At 49.0% G+C, this 18,012-nt stretch overlaps 1 protein-coding gene across 1 annotated transcript in view; it reads right to left on the bottom strand.

Annotated features, from left to right (window-relative positions):
* PTK7 (protein tyrosine kinase 7 (inactive)) overlaps positions 1 to 18,012 on the bottom strand; it is a 60,087-nt gene that overhangs the window by 41,264 nt on the left and 811 nt on the right. The window lies entirely within an intron of this gene.

Raw genomic sequence — 18,012 nt, 5'->3', positions numbered from 1 at the left:
GGTGAGCTCAGAGAGCAAAGGAAGTTTTAAGGAGGAATAACTCTTCCCCATTTCAGTGGAGGAGGTACCACTGGAGTCTCACTCCACCTCCTCCCAGAAGTTCCAGGGAGGCGTGATGTCTCCCCGAGTATGTTTGGCTCTGATCCTTCCTCTCCTGCCCACTTGGGGGAGGGGGAATATACCCCCTGCAGACACACACACACACACACCCTAATTCAGGGATGAATCAGACAAGCTTATCCTGTTCAGATTACAGCCTTGTTCCTCAACCTAGCCTTTATCTGTAATAAAGGTGATACATTAATTTCCACCTGTCTAATTCCTGTCTGTCTTTCTTTCCTCCCTACATCCACTGGTTTAAAATTCAGAGGAAAGAAGTGTGTTATTTACTGACTCCTTCAACATACAGTTTCCATTCTATTGCTGTACGCCTGCGTATTTTACGGGTTTTCTTATTGTTGTTGATTTTGTGAATGGGATAAACGTTTCCATTGTATTTTCGAAAAGGTTACTTGCTGATAACTAGTGAAACTTCTGGGTTTTGTGTAGTTTTGTATTTGGCCAAGTGACTCAACTCTCTTACTGATTCTAATGGTTTTCAGTGGATACTTGGGTTTCACATGTAAAAATAATGGCACCACCTGCAAAGAGCATTAACTTTGACTTTCGTTTTCTTACAGAATTATCTCAGCTACAATTTCCAGAATAATGTTAAATAGTAGAGACTTTATTATTTTAATGTAGTGACTTCTTTAAAGAGAATAGCATTAAAATTTCATTTTTTAAAATTTATTTATTATTTTTTGGCTGCGTTGGGTCTTTGTTGCTGCACGTGGGCTTTCCCTAGTTGGGGAGAGCGGGGGCTACTCTTCGTTTCGGTGCGCGGGCTTCTCATCGCCGTGACTTCTCTTGTTTCGGAGTACAGGCTCTAGGCGCATGGGCTTCAGTAGTTGCGGCACGCGGGCTCAGTAGTTGTGGCTTGCGGGCTCTTGAGCGCAGGCTCAACAGCTGTGGCACACGGGCTTAGTCGCTCCGCCGCATGTGGGATCTTCCCGGACCAGGGCTCGAACCCGTGTCCCCTGCATTGGCAGGCGGATTCTTAACCACTGTGCCATCAGGGAAGTCCCTATAATTTCATTTTAAAATACGTTAGCTGTTGTTTAAGATTAAAAAAAAACAGGAATGGATGTTAATTTGTATCTAATGTCATTTTCACATCTACTGAGATAACTGTGTGACTCCTCTGACTTCTTATTTTGATGAATTACATTAAAATAAACCATCCATGCCATTTTTGGAGTAAACCCTAATTATTTATGGTACATTATCTTTAACGTAGTATTTGCCAATATTTTCTTTAGACTTTCATACCAATATTTCTAAGTAGTGTATTTTCCTCTTCCACACTGTCAGTCAGCATTTGGGATCAAGGTCATATCAACTTTGTGACATGCACGGGGTGGCCATCCATCTGTTCCTTGGCTCTGTGATGGCCTATAGAGCACTACAAGGCTCGATTTTCTACATTTTTCAAAATTTCCCCTCAAGGCCCTCTAATACAACAGTTTGGTGGGGGGTGTTTTGTTTATTTTCTCACTATCTTTCAATTGCTTTTAATAGTTACTGGTCTAGTTAGTCATCCTAATGGCTCATTACATTTCAATAATTTATACTCTCCTAGCATCGACTTCTCAGCACAGCATTGAACATGGTAACCCTTTGTAACTTAAAAAATCTTTTCCATGGCAATTACCACAACTGTAATTATTAGTACACATTTTCATAAGCCCTCCCCACTAAATGGTAAGTTCTATCTCATTCCCTGCTCTAAGTCCCCAGAATCTACCAGGTACCTAGTATGTTGAAATTGGCCTCAAGAAATTGTTGTGAGGCCAGGATGAGGTTAAAGCTTCTTTTTCCTTTCTTGCTTTGCTTATTGACCATGTCTCTCCTTTTCTTGACTGCATTGGCCAAAGTTTTGTTTCTTTTGTTTTTTCTGAAGCAATGGAACTTACCAATTCTATATTTTTTCATTTCAAATTTATCAATTTCCAAGCTGTACTCAGAAGAAAATTAACAACCTTAAAATTCTTTCCTAAATAATAAGTGAAATAAATTAAGCTATTGGTCTAAAGTTAAAAAAAAGAATAAAATGAACTCTGTCTGTATTTTAGGTTTGTCTCATGTAAAGAACATGAAACTTTTCTAACTCAACCTTAATTTTGTCTTACCTCTGTGGGAGACATATTCCACTGAAGTTTATCATACTAACTGCTATATTTACCTCTGCTTTTATCTGGTTTATGTTTTAATATTACAATTCTTCCTTTGTTATATGTATTGTGTTTTATTTGCCTCTTAGGATTTGCTTTTTAATTCTACTTGTATATCCTTTGTTTATTCCTTTTTAAAATCTTGAATCTATTTCTCTAATTATCACATTTTTTCATCGTTTTCATCTCACTGTACATTTTCCTCTGGAATCTGAGAGCTCCTCAACTGCATGACATTGATTAGATTAACTGCAGTGCTGATTCAGCTCCTTAAAGTGAATACTGGAAACTGAATTCTGCTATTGCATTTTTTGTCTCCTCATACTCCTTCATTATCTCGGCCAGTTCTCTTATTACTTCTTCATCCTTCTCGGTCAGCTTCCTTTTTATCTCAGTCTGTTGAGACTCACCGGATGTTTTTATCTTAGGTTTCATGAAGTGCATGACTTCTTGACATTTTTGAAAGGGAAAAAAAGATGCTGCCTTCAAAAACTCACTTCTTTTTTCCAGCAGTATTCCAAGGGAGAAATGGCAAAGCCACAGACAATAGGATAAAAGGGGAGGGAATAGATACGAGAGCAATTAAAGGGATGGTAATAACTGGAGAAGTGGAAAACACAAATCTACAGCCAGCAATGCTCAAGGGCTCCCAAGTCTATGTCAATAAGGAGTGACAACACATGTCAATATGTGTGTCCCTGAAGCCTGCCTCCCACAAACAAAGGCCACGCTGCAACACCCCTGCACAAACGTTCCTTCATTAGACCCTCACCATAGCTCTATGAGGTGGATATTATCATTGTCATCCTGCAGATTAAGAAATGGAATTCAGGGACTTCCCTGGTGGCACAGTGGCTAAGACTCCACGCTCCCAATGCAGGTGCCCTGGGTTCGATCCCTGGTCAGGGAACTAGATCCCACATGCATGCCACAACTAAGGAGCCTGCCTGCTGCAACTAAGACCCGGTGCAACCAAATAAATAAATAAATATTTTTTTAAAAAAGAAAAGAAGAGAAATGGAATTCAGAAGTTACAGTGCTTCTAGGACTCAAATTCTGGCCTTGGGAATCCAAGAACAACTTGAACAACCACTGAGCATCTGGGAAAACAAAGGTCAGGAACTGGACCCACCCTACTAAGCTCATCATCAAGTTGGGAGCAACAAAAAGACCACAGCTGCTAGAATGGAAAAGAAAATGGAGCAGGTAATTCAGAGCTCCATGGTGTAGAAGAGAGAACATACATGGTCCCAGAGATCAGGGGAAGAGATCTTGGTGGGCACTGGGCTACCATCCTCCCAAGTTACCTGGAACAACCCTGGCTTATGCAGGTTGTCTTCGCATAATTATTAACAATGCCCCAGGTTGGATGATAAATTCTCCAGTCACCCCAGCAATGTCTCACATCTGAACCATGCTTACTAGTTTTCACACTTTAACCCGTGCAATTTTCACAGGCCCACTGTACAGCAGGGATTCAGAAATTTGATGAAAGCTATAAACACCCTCCCCAGAAAAATAACATAAATACAGAATGCTGTACCCAGTTGTGATATATTCCTATTCTTTGACAGAGCAGCTCCACTTCTGGGAATTTACCCTTCAGGTACACAAGCACAAGGGTACAGATAGATACAAGGATATTTGTGGTGGCACTGTTTACAAGAGCAAACCCTCAGAGACAGCCTGAAGTCCATCAGTAGGGAACAGGGGGTGGGTGGGGTGAATGGAGACAGCACTTGCTTTCGGCTAAGCTTCCCCTTAAAATACGTAGGAGCCTTCCTGCCCCCGCTTGTGCCCCCAACTCAGCAAGGTCCCAGGGGAGGAAGAGACACGAGCAAACTCGCAGGAGGAGGCTAAATAATGAATTGTAAGTGTATGTTTTCTTTGGCCAGGGCAGTCTGGCCAAGCTCTGGGGGCTTCTGGGCAGACATTTTTCATATTTTAGCAGCTGGCCTATGCCCAAGGCAGTCAGAAGTTAAGTAAGCTCTGAATGAGCTACGCCCATCCACTCCCCGGCCCCAAGAATTCTTAATGAGGCTCTAAGGCAGCAGCCTCCACTATCACTCACCCTTCGCTACTTTTTTTTTTTTTTTTTTTTTTGTGGTACGCGGGCCTCTCACTGTTGTGGCCTCTCCCGTTGTGGAGCACAGGCTCCGGACGCGCAGGCTCAGCGGCCATGGCTCACGGGCCCAGCCGCTCCGCAGCATGTGGGATCTTCCCGGACCGGGGCACGAACCTGCGTCCCCTGCATCGGCAGGCAGACTCTCAACCACTGCGCCACCAGGAAAGCCCACCCTTCGCTACTTTTAATGAATGCAAATGATTCAGCAACAAAACACTTAGCCTGCAGTGAAATCCATCTCTGTGCGCCTGGTTTCTCCAGCTTATAGCCCAGCTCAGGTGGGGCCCTACCGGGAGGGCAGCCCAGCACAGCCCGGGGTGCCCAGGCTAGCCCAGGCAGACCCCTGCACACCAGGACAGTGGGAGCAGGATGCAGGAAGCGCACAGCGGGAGGGAAGACACCCCCCCCACCGCCCCGCCTCCACCTACCACCCCAACTACCAGATGCAGACCCTCACAACTCCACCTCTTTACGACTCTGGCTCCAGGGCAGAGGAAAGTGTGAGCAGAAAAACAAAAGGTATTTCTTTGATCTAATGAAAGAGGCTGGTCCCAGGCACCTCAAAGGCCTGTCCAGTCACCACACTTCCTGCATTCAAGGGCACTTCACCCCACATGCCCACCCCCTCCTCCTCTTCACCTGATGTCAGGTACCAGAGGAACCTGAAAAGCTCCCTTGGACTGGCGCCCTCCTCCACCAACCTCATGGAAGCAACAAAAACAGAGACAGTGTCAATAACCCATACACCGCGTTTTCAGAGTTCTCTTTTGGCAGCAAAAACTGAAAACAATTTGTCAGGAGTCTGAGAGCAACGTTTAACTAATGTACTTCCAACCTGGGGCTCAGGGGGATTTGTTGCCCCATCAGCCTCATCAACACCTCTTCCCAAGGCTGAGGCAGTGGCCTGGCCCAGAACAGACGGCTGTTAACGCAGCTGCCACAGCCGTCACCCTCAAGGCCAGCAGCTGGCAGGAGCCCCAGAGAGGTCCAGACAAGTCCTCTCAAGGCTTCTCAAACTGGACAACTAGTTACACTTAGGACAATGGAGGGCCCCCCGGGTAGTGCTCTGGGTGCTTGAGATACAAAAAGGGCTTCAAAGAATTTGTTGACCTGGTTTAAAAAGAACCCCTGCCTCCCAGGACAGACGCTGGGAAGATCAGCTTCCCCAGAAGTTTCAGAGTTTTGTCAAAATACATTTTTATATCATCAAAAATGCCCTGAAAAGAGCACTGGAATTTTCTTAACCTCAATGCCCTTCTTCCTGATTGTTCAAGGCACATCATCTGCAACACTTTATTCTCCTTCAAAACATTCCCAAAGGAAGTAAAGAAGAGCACTGACTCCATGGAGGGGCTGAGTCTCTAGACCCTGGGACTTCTGCGTTCTTGCCCTCCAGGCGAGCCCTTAATCAGCCCCTTTCCTAGCTGGGCACACCTACCAAGGGTTAAAGTTTTGGGCAACCACACAGAAAGAATGCATTCTGAAACTCCTGTAAGGTGAGGTGCCTAAAACACATATCTACACAGCAATCTACTAAAAAAGAAAAGCAGCTTTGCTCTCGATATCCACTAACACATACAAAAGGGACATATTTTTGTCTTTTCATGTGCCATCCAAACCCCAACCTGACAGCCAATCCATCCCACCATCAGATGAACCAAAACTCAAGCAAAGGAAGAACTCCCCAGCCTTTGGGCCACTTGTGTCCTGAGGGGGAACGGCACCACCCAGCCAATGCTCGGGTAGCACCAAGCAGAATGATTAGCACCAGCTGTCTCCACAAAGCTTCTATCAACCCCATGCAACTGTGCGGCTGTGAGCGGAAGCCCATGCTACCACCCCCTGTGGGTCTCCCGCATGCCCCCCTCAGGTCTTCATCCTCTGAGCACCTGGCATTTACTGTATCCCCCCCTCTTTGGTGCTTCTCTGTGTCCTTGCCTTGTTCATTACCCTCTTCTGGTTCTGTCTCAGTTTGCCTACCAGACAATCCATTCCTGGAGTGAGTCTCCAGTCTCCCCCATGGAATAGCTCAGCCTTTTTATGTCTTTTTTTTTTTTTTTTTTTTGGCCGCATGGCTTGTGGGATCTTAGTTCCCTGACCAGGGATCAAACCCTGGCGCCAGCAGTAAAAGCGCCAAGTCCTAATCACTGGACCGCCAGGGAATTCCCCGCTCAGCCTTTTTAATTTTTTTTAATATTTTATTTATTTGGCTGTGCTGGGTCTTAGCTGCAGCATGCGGGATTTTTTTTTTTTTTTTTTTTTTAGTTGCAGCATGCATGCGGGATCTATTCCTCGACCAGGGATGGAACCCGGGCCCCCTGCACTGGGAGCATGGAGTCTTACCCACTGGACCACCAGGGAAGTCCCTCAACTTAGCCTTTTTAAATGGAGACTCTAGGGGAATTCCCCGCCCAGGCCCAGGTTCAATCCCTGGTTGGGGAAACGGGATCTCGTATGCCAGGTGGTGTGGCTAAATAAATAAATAAATAACTAGAGACTCTACCATAAGAGAGGTATTTTCTTTCCACAAGAGACTGTTTGCCCTCTTAGGGGCAGCTACCTCATCTTCTGGGTATAGCTTGCTTTTTAAGGATTTAGAAGTTCCCCGACCTCCCCTCCCACATTACCTAGCATGAGGCCTTCTGTCTTAAACATTCTTTGTTATTTATGTGCCAGACTAAAAGGAAGACAGCTTCAATTGGAAGTTACTAATAGACAGGAAGCAAAAACAGGTCTGTAACGAAATCACATTCTAACTACCTTTTATCAAGTATTCACAATAGGACAGACAAGTCCTTTGCATACACTGAATTTCAAAGATGTCACTGATTTTAAGATGCACCATTATTTATGTTCCAGCAAAAGGAAATGGTACCAGTTAAACTAAGACACATTACATAATTATCTCACAACCAAAGAAGTGAAACTGGGGAGGGGGAGAGAGAGCATCTTAGAGTTCGTGAAATACAGTACTAGCTCATTTAATTCTCACAAGACCTCTAAAGGGATGGGTATTACCACCACCATCTTACAAAAGAAGAAACTGAGGCTCAGAGAGGCGAAGTGAACTAAGGTCTCTCGGGGAGCAAGCTGCAAAGCCAGAACTCAGTTCCTGAACAGATTTCTGAATTTCCGGGGTCGGGGCGGGGGGCATGGGGGTTGGCGCGGGGCAGCCAGGCCTCAGACAGACCAGCCTTGGTTAAGCTGCCCCGCCCCTTCAAGGGCAAACAACACTTGCTTGCCGATTCCTGAAATTAGGGTCTTTTTGCAATTGCACCTTCACAGATCCTACCTCCAAAAACAACAAAAGGAAAACAGGTTTTCCTAGCTCCTTCCTCACAAAACTGGCTGGAAATGAAGGGGGGAAGCTCTCAGCCAACTTGTTATACATAAAGCACATTTAATGAGCCTTTCAAGCTCTGGGAGTGGGAGAAGGAAGGGTTCATTGGAAATCTGATACTTTGGCAGCCAAGTGAGAGGGGCAAGGCCCTGAGCATCAACCCTGGGGATTAAACACCATCCCAAACCCCTTTGTCTGCCAGAAGGAGATACTTCCTGGGGGGCAGGAGGCAGCAATGCTTTTTATGGCAAAGCCCACCTAACAACAACCCTCCACCGGAGACCTGGCTGGGGCCTTTGTACAACCCACCTAACCATAAACCCTCTGTCCTCTCCCAAACTTGCTGGGGTTCCTCTTCCCACAAATACCTGTGACCGTCATAAACGCCCTTAAACAGCCCCCGTTTACTGCCCAGCCTGCCTGCTGCTAAATGAGGGCATTTGTTTCAAATTTGCAAATACCAAGAGCGCTGGAAACCTAAGTCCACTCCTAAAATGAAATGTTCTGCATTCCTCTGGGCCGAAGCTCCGCGCTTCAAAAGCTGCAAGAGGCCCTGGCTGTTTACTCACTGGTGGGGCTATTGGGAGAGGCATTTCCCTGCTCCCTGAGGAGGCTGCTTTGATCCCGGCCGGGTGGGAAGGGGACCGAGGGAGGTGCCACCCAAGCCCAGGCCCGGCTGGGCCCAGGCTCTCCTGCCCCCTTTCTGGGTCGCCAGTGGCAACTTTGGGGGGCCTGGGGAAGTGAGTCTCATGGGGAGGCTCAAGTGGAGACTCACCGGAGACAGAGCAGGCCAGCTCAGCGGACCTCTCGGACCATCTTCAAAAGGCCCTCGAAACAAAGGCAAAGAGAGTAAGGGAAGGCACGGAGGCTGAGAAGCAGCTGACGCCACCCCAACCTCTTACACAGAAATAAAGAGGCAAACTCCCCACCCATCCCCCTTGCAGCACCAAGCAACTCAGGACACTGCATTGGGCTGGGTGCCAAGGGGGTGTTTACTAAATAAAAGCCTTTTGTTTTAAGGAGGGTTTTTTTTTGGTGGGGGGGGGTAAAGAAAAGACAGAGATCCTCCTCCAGGCCCCCAGGGCTGTTCCAAGGCACAGCATTCCCCCCTCCCCTCCAAGCTCCTCCTGCAGGAGGCCCGAACCCCTACGGTAGAGGAGGAGCCCAGATCACAGGCTACAAAACTGCTGGCAAGTTGGGCATTTTTTAAATTGGTCAGTTTAACAATTGGTTTAATCTGCTAAATTAACCAAACAGAATGATTTGCTCTTTGTAGCTGCAGCTCCAAGACCAACAGCATTTCCTTTCCCCGCCCCCCGCAAGACTGTAAGACAACCGTTTTCTTTGTCTGTGATTTGTTTTGTTATTCAGGTGGCTGGAAGTGAACTTGGGATCACAAATGCCATCCTAGCACACCACCTCTCAATGGAACTGCCAGCCTGAAGGAGCCTACTCTTTCTTCTCCCAGCTGGGAAACAGCTCATCTTTGTGGGTTTTTTTAATAGATGAGATACAAAAGAATCAGAACACTGAAGTGTCGCTTTGCACCCTCCATGATAGAGCGTAAGTTCCCGTGTTGCAACCTGAGAACTTCAGAAGCGGAAGAACAAACAGCGGGATTGCCAAGCACGGTCAACGGCTGAGCCAAAGGGAGATACACCTGGCACCAAAGAACCTACGTCTCTCAGGATGTCGAGGTCATTGTTCAACCTCTTCCGAAACCTCTTGAGAATTAAGACTCGCCTCCAAAGTCAGAAATGGAAGGAAACCTACATCCATCAAGCCCCTACTATGTGCCAGGGCACGGGCACATCTCTCTATACAAAAGACGTTAGAGGCAGTAAACTGAGAGCAGAGATGATTCTGTTACCACCTACGTAGTCTCCACCGCAGCATAACCCAGTATGCAACTCTCAGCAGGCACATCAGTCTGGAATGTGGCAGCACACCTGCAAGCCCGGGCCTGTAACTGCCCATGACCTTCCAGAAGCACCAGGCGGAAGAGACTCAGGACTTGTGGGTTCATGAGAAAAGCTCAAATCTTGGGGATGCAGGCATAGAGTTCTGGACTTCTAGATTACATATAGTCTGATCATAACACTAAAAACTTTAAGACGTATACACACCTCTGAATGGGCCATCGAAAACTTTAACCTGACTGTTGTAACCAAAAAGGCGGGGGTGGGGGGGGAGAAAGATGAGCAATCCTGAATGCTGTGTCCCAAAAGATCTCTCCAGGTTTAAGTTATGGACACACTCCCTCTGACTCTAGCAGGGTTGCCTCTAAGCCCACCCAGAGAGTTATCTCGGCTGCAAAATCCACTCCCCGATATTTACCTGGTTCCAAGGCGTATGTGCAACATTTCATAGCCTTTAGTGATGACATACATACAAGGACATATGAGAGCACGGAAACAGCTCTATTACTTACCATCTCTGCAGTCCTGAGCGGATCGTATTTTGTGCCTCAGCTTCTTTACCTCTCAAATGCCTCCCACCCCCACTCCTCCGGAAACAAACAAACAAACAAAACCCAACCACCCTCATCCTGCCTCTGGGGCTTGATAGGATGGAAAGTCAGTGCGAGTGAAAGCATTCTGTAAACTGCAAAGCTGAGTACAGCTGTCGGTTATCACGGACGAGGCTCTCCCAAAGCACACCCAACCCCTCTTCCCAACTCCAAGCCTCCCTCCAGTTGTCCTCCCTTCTGTGCAAAAGAAGAAAAGGGGTTCCCCACCCGGACACTGGTTCCTCAAATACTGAGACTGAAACGAACCAGGTAAAGATTGCTGCTTTCCCATACTCAGATAAAAACTCTCGTGTTTTTTTTTCTCGTAAGAACTCCCTCCCCAAACTCTCCAAACCTTTCATTCCCTTTGGCACCCAGGGAATGACACCCTAATTCCAGCTGATCGAGTCCAGACGCATCTGTGCCCATGCACTAGACACTCCAGGATAAAACGCAGTCCTCAGACGCAAATGCTCTCCCAGCACTGAGGGCGAGGAGGACAACCTTACAAGGTGTGGCAGAAGCACAGCTGGGGGTTGTGGATGGTAAGGCTGCGCTTGGCCTCAACGGTCACCACAGGCAAGGTCCTCCAAGGGCTTCTCAAGTTGAGGCCCGAGAGGTAGGTGGGATTTGCCCAAGGTCACACAAGCAGTCTGGGGCAAATGTGGAAGCAGGGTCCACATCTCCCAAGTCCCAACCCGGTGCTCCTCACAATGTCTCCTCAGGCTAAGAGGGAGGAACACCCGTAGGGTACCCAGAACTAAAGTCCAGCAAGACCTAGGACCCATCCTTTCCACTGAAGTGACACCACTTCTACTGCAGGAATTCCTCTGAATCAGGAATGCCCACACACTTTACCTGGGGCTGTGGGAGGCCCCGGGGTCCCAAGAGAGAGAGGACACAGGAGAGAGGTAAGCATGAAGCTCCTTAATGAAATGGGAAATAAACTGTGAGCAGCATTTCTTCCCTGAAGACAGCCAGTCTTCTACATCAGTGATCACATCAGGCTAGATGCCTGAATCTGCAAGGCAGCAAATCCTCTGGCGGGGAAAGGAGCCCAGAAACAGGCCAAGACCTCAGCAGCCACAGACATATACTATGGAATGGGTACAGCACTGGGGGCCCAGCCTCCCAGGCTTCTCCTAGTGTATGTTATGAGCAGTAGTGCCCCACGCCCCCACCACAGGAGACAGGAGAACAGTAGTGAAAAGGGCTCCTACGAAACATATTATTAGAATAGAGGTCGCCAAAATCATCTTGGCCTACCAACTGGGAAGCAAAGAGCAACTAGTTGCAAGGCTCTCATTCCAATGGCACAGCCATGTATGACCGTACAGGTTGTGCACTGCTCAAATGCCCGGCCAAGGGGGTAATACTGAAATACTGCCTGTGCTCCACTAGCCAAAGCCCTGTGTCCTGGTGCAGGGCTGCAGTCACTTGGAGGAAGGGTGCCTATTTCTAATTTGCACAAAGGCACCTTATGAGCTAGCTGCTAGGACATCCCAGAAGTCCCAAGAGCAGACAAGCATTCTCCTCGTTGCCCCACCACCACCACCACCACCACCACCACCACCAATCCAAGAAGGGGACAAAAGAGTCAGTGTCTCCTGGAGGAGAAGCGGTGCATGCCAGCGCCCACTCTGGCCACCTTAACCCCCTCATAGGGAGACCACACCGCACCTCGGGAACCTCCCCATGGTTCTCATAGGAGGAGTTCCTGCAAGTTATACACAGTAACTGATGGGGGAGACCCCACAGCCATCCTGTGATGATAAACACCCTCCCTTGGGTATTATAAAAGTCCGCCTCGGCTGCAAGAAGCACACTTTCCTACTCACTCCCTGGAAGAACCTCAGCAGGCCGAGGGAGGTGGCCCTGAACCAGCATTCATCACCCTGGGGAGAATCTGCCACCGGGATAGAGGGAGGAAGAGTTCCTACCAGGAAACGCAAAGTGGCTGTGCCCACACTTCCGAGCTGCTGTTGGAATACTGAGACCCGTTTAGAAAATCTGTGCTTTAGAATGAGAAAACCTTTTCTAAAGCTATCGGTCAAGAGTGACCACGTTGAGCCCTCGCAAACCATTCTAGACAGACGGGAGTGGAACGAAAGGCTGACACCTTAAAGGGAGACAGAAGGTCAGGACCGTCTCTGGGAAGAGACAGCAGGGCTGGCCAGAGGGGCTGCTTCCCCGGGTCAACCACCTTCACAGCTGTGACTGCTACACCCTAACTTCCCGGAGGCGGGCAAGGCAGGGGTCAGCATCATTTGCATTTTGCAGAGGAGAAAACTGAGGCTCGGAAAGGTTAATTAAACAGTTCAGGGTCGTGTGACCAGCAGCAGTGAGCCGATAGGTGTCACTTCTCTTCCTTTATCGTGTGTGGTATCAGCAGAGAGCCACCCAACTTTTCAGAGTCTTGATCCAATGCCTTTCCATCGTTCTGATCAGTCACCACAGACTACAGCTACTAGCAAAGTGAATCCTTTCTCCTCTCTGAAGCCCTCCCACTGCCCCCAGTTGCTCCTGCATCATGGACTCACCTTCCTACACATTCTGGAATGTTATTCCATCTATTTAGCACTTTACCAAGTGTTGCCTCCCATTATATTTCATCTGATTCTCATCATCTTGTCTCCTTCCTGCCTCCTGCGCCACCTGAAACAGCTTCACCCAAAGAAGACACCCAAAAGCTTTGAATTGAGCCCATCCTCATCCCCTCTCAGCATCAATACCTCTTTCTCATCACCACACCGCCACTTTAGACAAATTCTCCTTATGGCTACACAGTGGTTCTCAAACTTGAGAGTAGATAGGAATCTGCTGGGAAGCTCTTTTAAAATGCAGTTTCCTTTTGAGACTTGAACTATGTGAGAGGACTGGCTCTTCAAACAATACAATGTAATCTAACAAATGGGAAAATAAACTACACGTTCTGGCTCCTCCCCCAACGACTCTGATGGGCAGACCTGCAGTTAAGGTTCAGGCGACTCAAATTTTAACCAGTACCTCTGGCTACCTGCCCTCCCACTATATTCCCCAATGGTCTCTGGACCACGTATCTGAGAAACACAAACCCGCGTCTTCTTAATGTGTGACTCACAAACCCTACCCCAAAGACTCAGGACCCAGTTATCAAAAGTTACATACACACCAGAGCCAGCCAGTTCATGTCCTGCACATCAGGGTCTAAGTTTCTGGCAGGGAATGTAGGATCTGCAGGACAGCCGGTAGATTGCATTCCACTCACCTGTGCATTCGCTCAGTTAATGCACCCAGGGACACAAGAGCTCCGGGACCCCAAACCAAGCTGCGAGAGGGGGAAGGCGCCCGCATAGGTCAGCCCTTCCAGCACAGCTTCCTCCCTGCCCCACTGCCGCTGTGTAGCATTACTGGGAGGGAAGTGGCCTGAACTCAGAGAAGAAAAGAGGATGGAAAAAGTGACAGACTACGGAGGGCTTCCTCAAACCACTGATTAGCTGTAGCAGCTCCTGCGCCAGCTCCACCAAAGCGCCAGGGGGCTCGGCGGGGCTGAACGTGCACTGAGCAGTGAACGCCGAGAACCCCAAGGCGGGACTCTACCTCAGCCACACGGCAGGACCCCCATACCCTCGGGACAAAGGACCAGACAGCTGGGGGGTGGGGGGCAGCGCAGGACTCAAGGAGAGAGGCAGGCTGGCAGCCCGAGGGCAAGGCCAGAGCCCGCGCCAGCAACCGTGGTCCCACCACGTGGCTCTGCCGGGCAACAGAGCAGAGAGGCATGTACTGAGGTTAGGGAGAGCCGAGGGAGGCTAAGGGATGCAGGCCAAGGATACCCAGCCGGGTTTAATGACCCTTTCCTCCATCAGGAACACACCAAAGACTGAATCCCTGGTCCCACACTGCTCTTGGCTCAAATATTAGAGTCTGAACTGGCCACCCTCCCTCCCAGATGAGTCTCACAGAAGCTCTACTGGCTTAAAAACACACAACTCACCCAAACCCGCCCCACTCCAAAATATGAAATCCTCCAAAACTTTAACAACTACAACTGTTGCAGCCCAGTGGAGACATTGCCTCCCTTTATGAACCAAACGTATTCCTGAAAAGTCGTCCACAGACCAAACTTCTTCCTAACAAATCCAATTTCTCCACTGGCTCTCTTTATAAATTGAGACACAAGATCCTCTAGGAAAAGCTCCCAGAGGAACAGAGCTCCACCCTTAGTGTTGCAAATCCTCTGGGGTCACACCTTTAATGGACAAGTTTCCTGACAAAATCTAATTCAAATTCAACCCAAAGTGAGGTCATTTTTAAGTGTATAATATCACACCGGAGAGTTCACATGAACTAAAGGTTATTTAAGCTAAGTCTTCAAATACTGTGCAAGAGCTAGGGCTCCTGATTCGTACTGTTGCAACGGGAAAGCTCTGTACCTCGAGTTTCTATATAAGGAAGGATGCTTAGAGCAGGACTTCTGGAACCTTGGGTGCAGTCACCTGGGGAGCTTGTTAAAATGCAGTCTGGAACTCCGATTCATGCTCTCAGGGAATGCTGATGATGCTGGTCTTTGGCCCTTGGTTTTTTTTTTAATAATTTTATTTATTTATTTTATATTTATTTTTGGCTGCGTTGGGTCTTCATTGCTGCGCGGGCTTTTCTCTCGTTGCAGTGAGCGGGGGCTACTCTTCGTTGCGGTGCACGGGCTTCTCATTGCAGTGGCTTCTCTTGTTGCCGAGCACGGGCTCTAAGCACGCGGGTTCAGTAGTTGTGGCTGCGGGCTCTAGAGCACAGGCTCAGTAGTTGTGGCGCACGGGCTTAGTTGCTCCGCGGCATGTGGGATCTTCCCGGAGCAGGGCTCAAACTTGTGTCCCCTGCATTGGCAGGCGGATTCTTAACCACTGCGCCACCAGGGAAGTCCCTGGCCCTCGTTCTGAGTGGCAAAGTTGTAGATAATCTAGGCCCCTATATAGCTCATGGTGGTTAAGCTGTGGCCTTTCGAGGCAGGTCAGCTCCATATGCAGAGGTGGATGCCCATGCCTAGCACTCTTAGAGAAAGCCAGAAGCCCTGCCACATCAAAACTCAGAAAACCGCCGCAGAGGACAGACAGCCCAGAGACAGGGAAGGAAGATCTGGTCCCTTGACTGGGTCACAGTAGAACAGGCACAAGGAGAGGGGACAGGCAACCCCAACCCAGAGAAGTGGGAAAGGGCACAAAAGACCCCCCCACTGCCTAGCAGGCAAAGGGGCTGTTTACCTTTGCCATTGGTCACTCTGCCCTGTACCCAAATGCTTCATTCACTTTTTAATAAACCTAGATAAGGATCTACTATAAATAAGATACCACCATAATAAATTCTACAGTAAGTTAAATCCCTTCAGCAAGTTAAAATCCAAGTGGGGCAAAAATATGGAAGATGGCCTAAGAGTCCAGAGGTTCTCCAGGCATCCACCTTCTGGTAGGAGAGATGGGACAGCTTCAGGAAGGAAGTGGAGGTGGGGCTGGGCAAAAGAGATGGGGAAGGCGGCATATAGCAGGAGACCGGCCAGAGAGAAAAGAAAGGTCTGCGAAACCCCGTATGTTTTAGGGGATGGGAAAGAGACTAGTTGGGCTGGAATGGAGGGTTCCAGTGAGTGGAACATGTTTATTGTTGGGGGTGACTGTCAAGCTGGAAAGGTATGCTGGCAGCACACCACCAGAGAGGGAAGAACAAGAAAGGGGCCCTTTATATACTTCATTACATTTGATCCTGAGCACAACTCCAGGAAGTAAGTCCCTTTACAGAGGAGGCAAACTGTGAGGTGAAGAAATCTGCCAGGGCCTGTCAAAGAACCTCGAGTTGCTGTTTTGGCAAACACTTCGTCCCGATGGCCTGGGCTCTCTCCACCACTCAGCCCTGCTCTGAACGCCAGGAGTCTGACTAGATCCTTTGGCAAGGGATGAGCAGAAATTACTGTAGCCCTCCCGCCATACTTCCCAACATCTGAGAAAGCCCATCACTGATAAAAGGGCTGAATTACAGGCTGCGGAAGCCATCTCAGGACGTGACAATTCCATTTCCCCAAAGAAACAAGATCCTGGAGGAAAGAACCCAGTGTCGGGGGTGGGAAGAGGGATGGGTGGTGACCCCAACCAACCACTCCAGCGGCGAGGCGAAGAATCCCAGGTTTCAAACATCAAGCCCTCTCCGCCTCCTCCACCATGTTTATCACAACGGGGACCTCAAAGTTCGGAAAGTTCCTCAGCCGTTTACAGCATAATTACCCAAACTTCAAAATGGCCTAATCCACAAACCTAGCCGGCCTAGGTCCCCTACTCCTGCCTTATTAGCAGCGGGGTCTCACTACAAATCCAGCTAATTACACAATGAGATGGAAAAATCTACCGTTTTCTATTGAAAAATCATAGCCCGCTGAAGTCATGCCATCCAGGGGCGGGTTGAGCCCCCGGATTTCACCAGAAGACAGACAGCAAGCGCCTCAGCCTCGATTGAAACTGTTTACAGCGCATGGGCAGGTTCCACACTAAGACACATCTGATGGGACTGATTTAAGGCTCTCATTAAAATGTTCCTTTGTTGAGCACAAGACATCTCCCCACCCCCAGAGGAGATTCCAGACCTCCAGTCCCCAGCCCTCAGCCTGCCCTAACTCCCCCCACCAGAACCCACCCCTTCGCTAAACGCCAGTCACCAGATTAACATCGCTTAACATCAGAGTCGTCTTCTCACGGAAGGAATTTAGGAATTTAGCATTTGTTGAACAAGAGCCCCGTCTCCACCAGAATCTTCCCCAGAACTCTAAACATCAGCAGCGAGGGCAGCCATATCTGGCACCCCACACACCAAAATCCAAACAGCCTGCAGACCTAGGAAGCCTGTGAGCTGGCCCATATGGCTGGGCCCCCTATGCTGGCTGTGCAAAAAACTTCCATACTTCCTCCCGGAGCAGATGTGGGTTCTGCCGTGAGCATTACCACCCCACACATCAGAAGGAACACGGGGCAGCTCCAGAAACACCTCCTCCGAATCCCAGGAACTTGTTCTTACCTCTGGGTCCTGGGTTACAATTACCTCCCCTTTTACAACTAGGGGTGTGGGAGATGTTCCATTCCATCAGCACCAAACCCCTCAACAGCTGGCAGGCCAGGGAGATGTCAGAAAAGGCAATTCTCTACCCCCACCCTCCCCATGGCCACTCTTCAAAAGAGGAGGAAAGTGATAAGCTTGGACCAGGTCTCTTGGGCAGAGTTGCCCCAGAGAGGGCTGCTGCCAGGATCATCACCAAAGATCGTGGGTTTTGGAAGGGGACACGGGGTGCGAGGGGCATACTTCCAGTCCAGAGTGTTTGGGGTGTGCGGGTAGCTTGAGGCTTTCCTCTAAAGCACTTCAACACCTCGGTGGTGACTCTCAGGTGTGACCAAGCCAGGAAATAAAGCGAGGGGAGGGTTCGGGTCCAGTCTGCCCTAGAGATAGGGGCCACACCCTCATCAAAATGCTGAGGCCCTCCAAGAAGACGGAATGAACTCTTTTTGCCTTTCTGCCCGTAGAAAGAGAGATTTTCTTTCCTTGCTGAGGAGAGAGAGGATGGAAATCCAGGAAGGAGCAGAACCAACCCCGTCCGCACCTTTGCAGGCCGGCCATGCCCGATTTTGGCAGCGGCCTTCACACATGAGTCACCGAGACAGCCTGGGACTCTCAGCTCCCAGATCCGACCCTGGGAGGGAGTGGGCTCAGGGCTGGGGCCGGGAGCTGGAGGAGATGGGACGGACCCTCACTCTTCTTCCCC

The sequence above is a fragment of the Globicephala melas genome, chromosome 11 (assembly GCF_963455315.2).
Source record: "Globicephala melas chromosome 11, mGloMel1.2, whole genome shotgun sequence".
Lineage (NCBI taxonomy): Eukaryota > Metazoa > Chordata > Mammalia > Artiodactyla > Delphinidae > Globicephala > Globicephala melas.
This window is presented reverse-complemented; position numbering and strand designations above follow the sequence as displayed.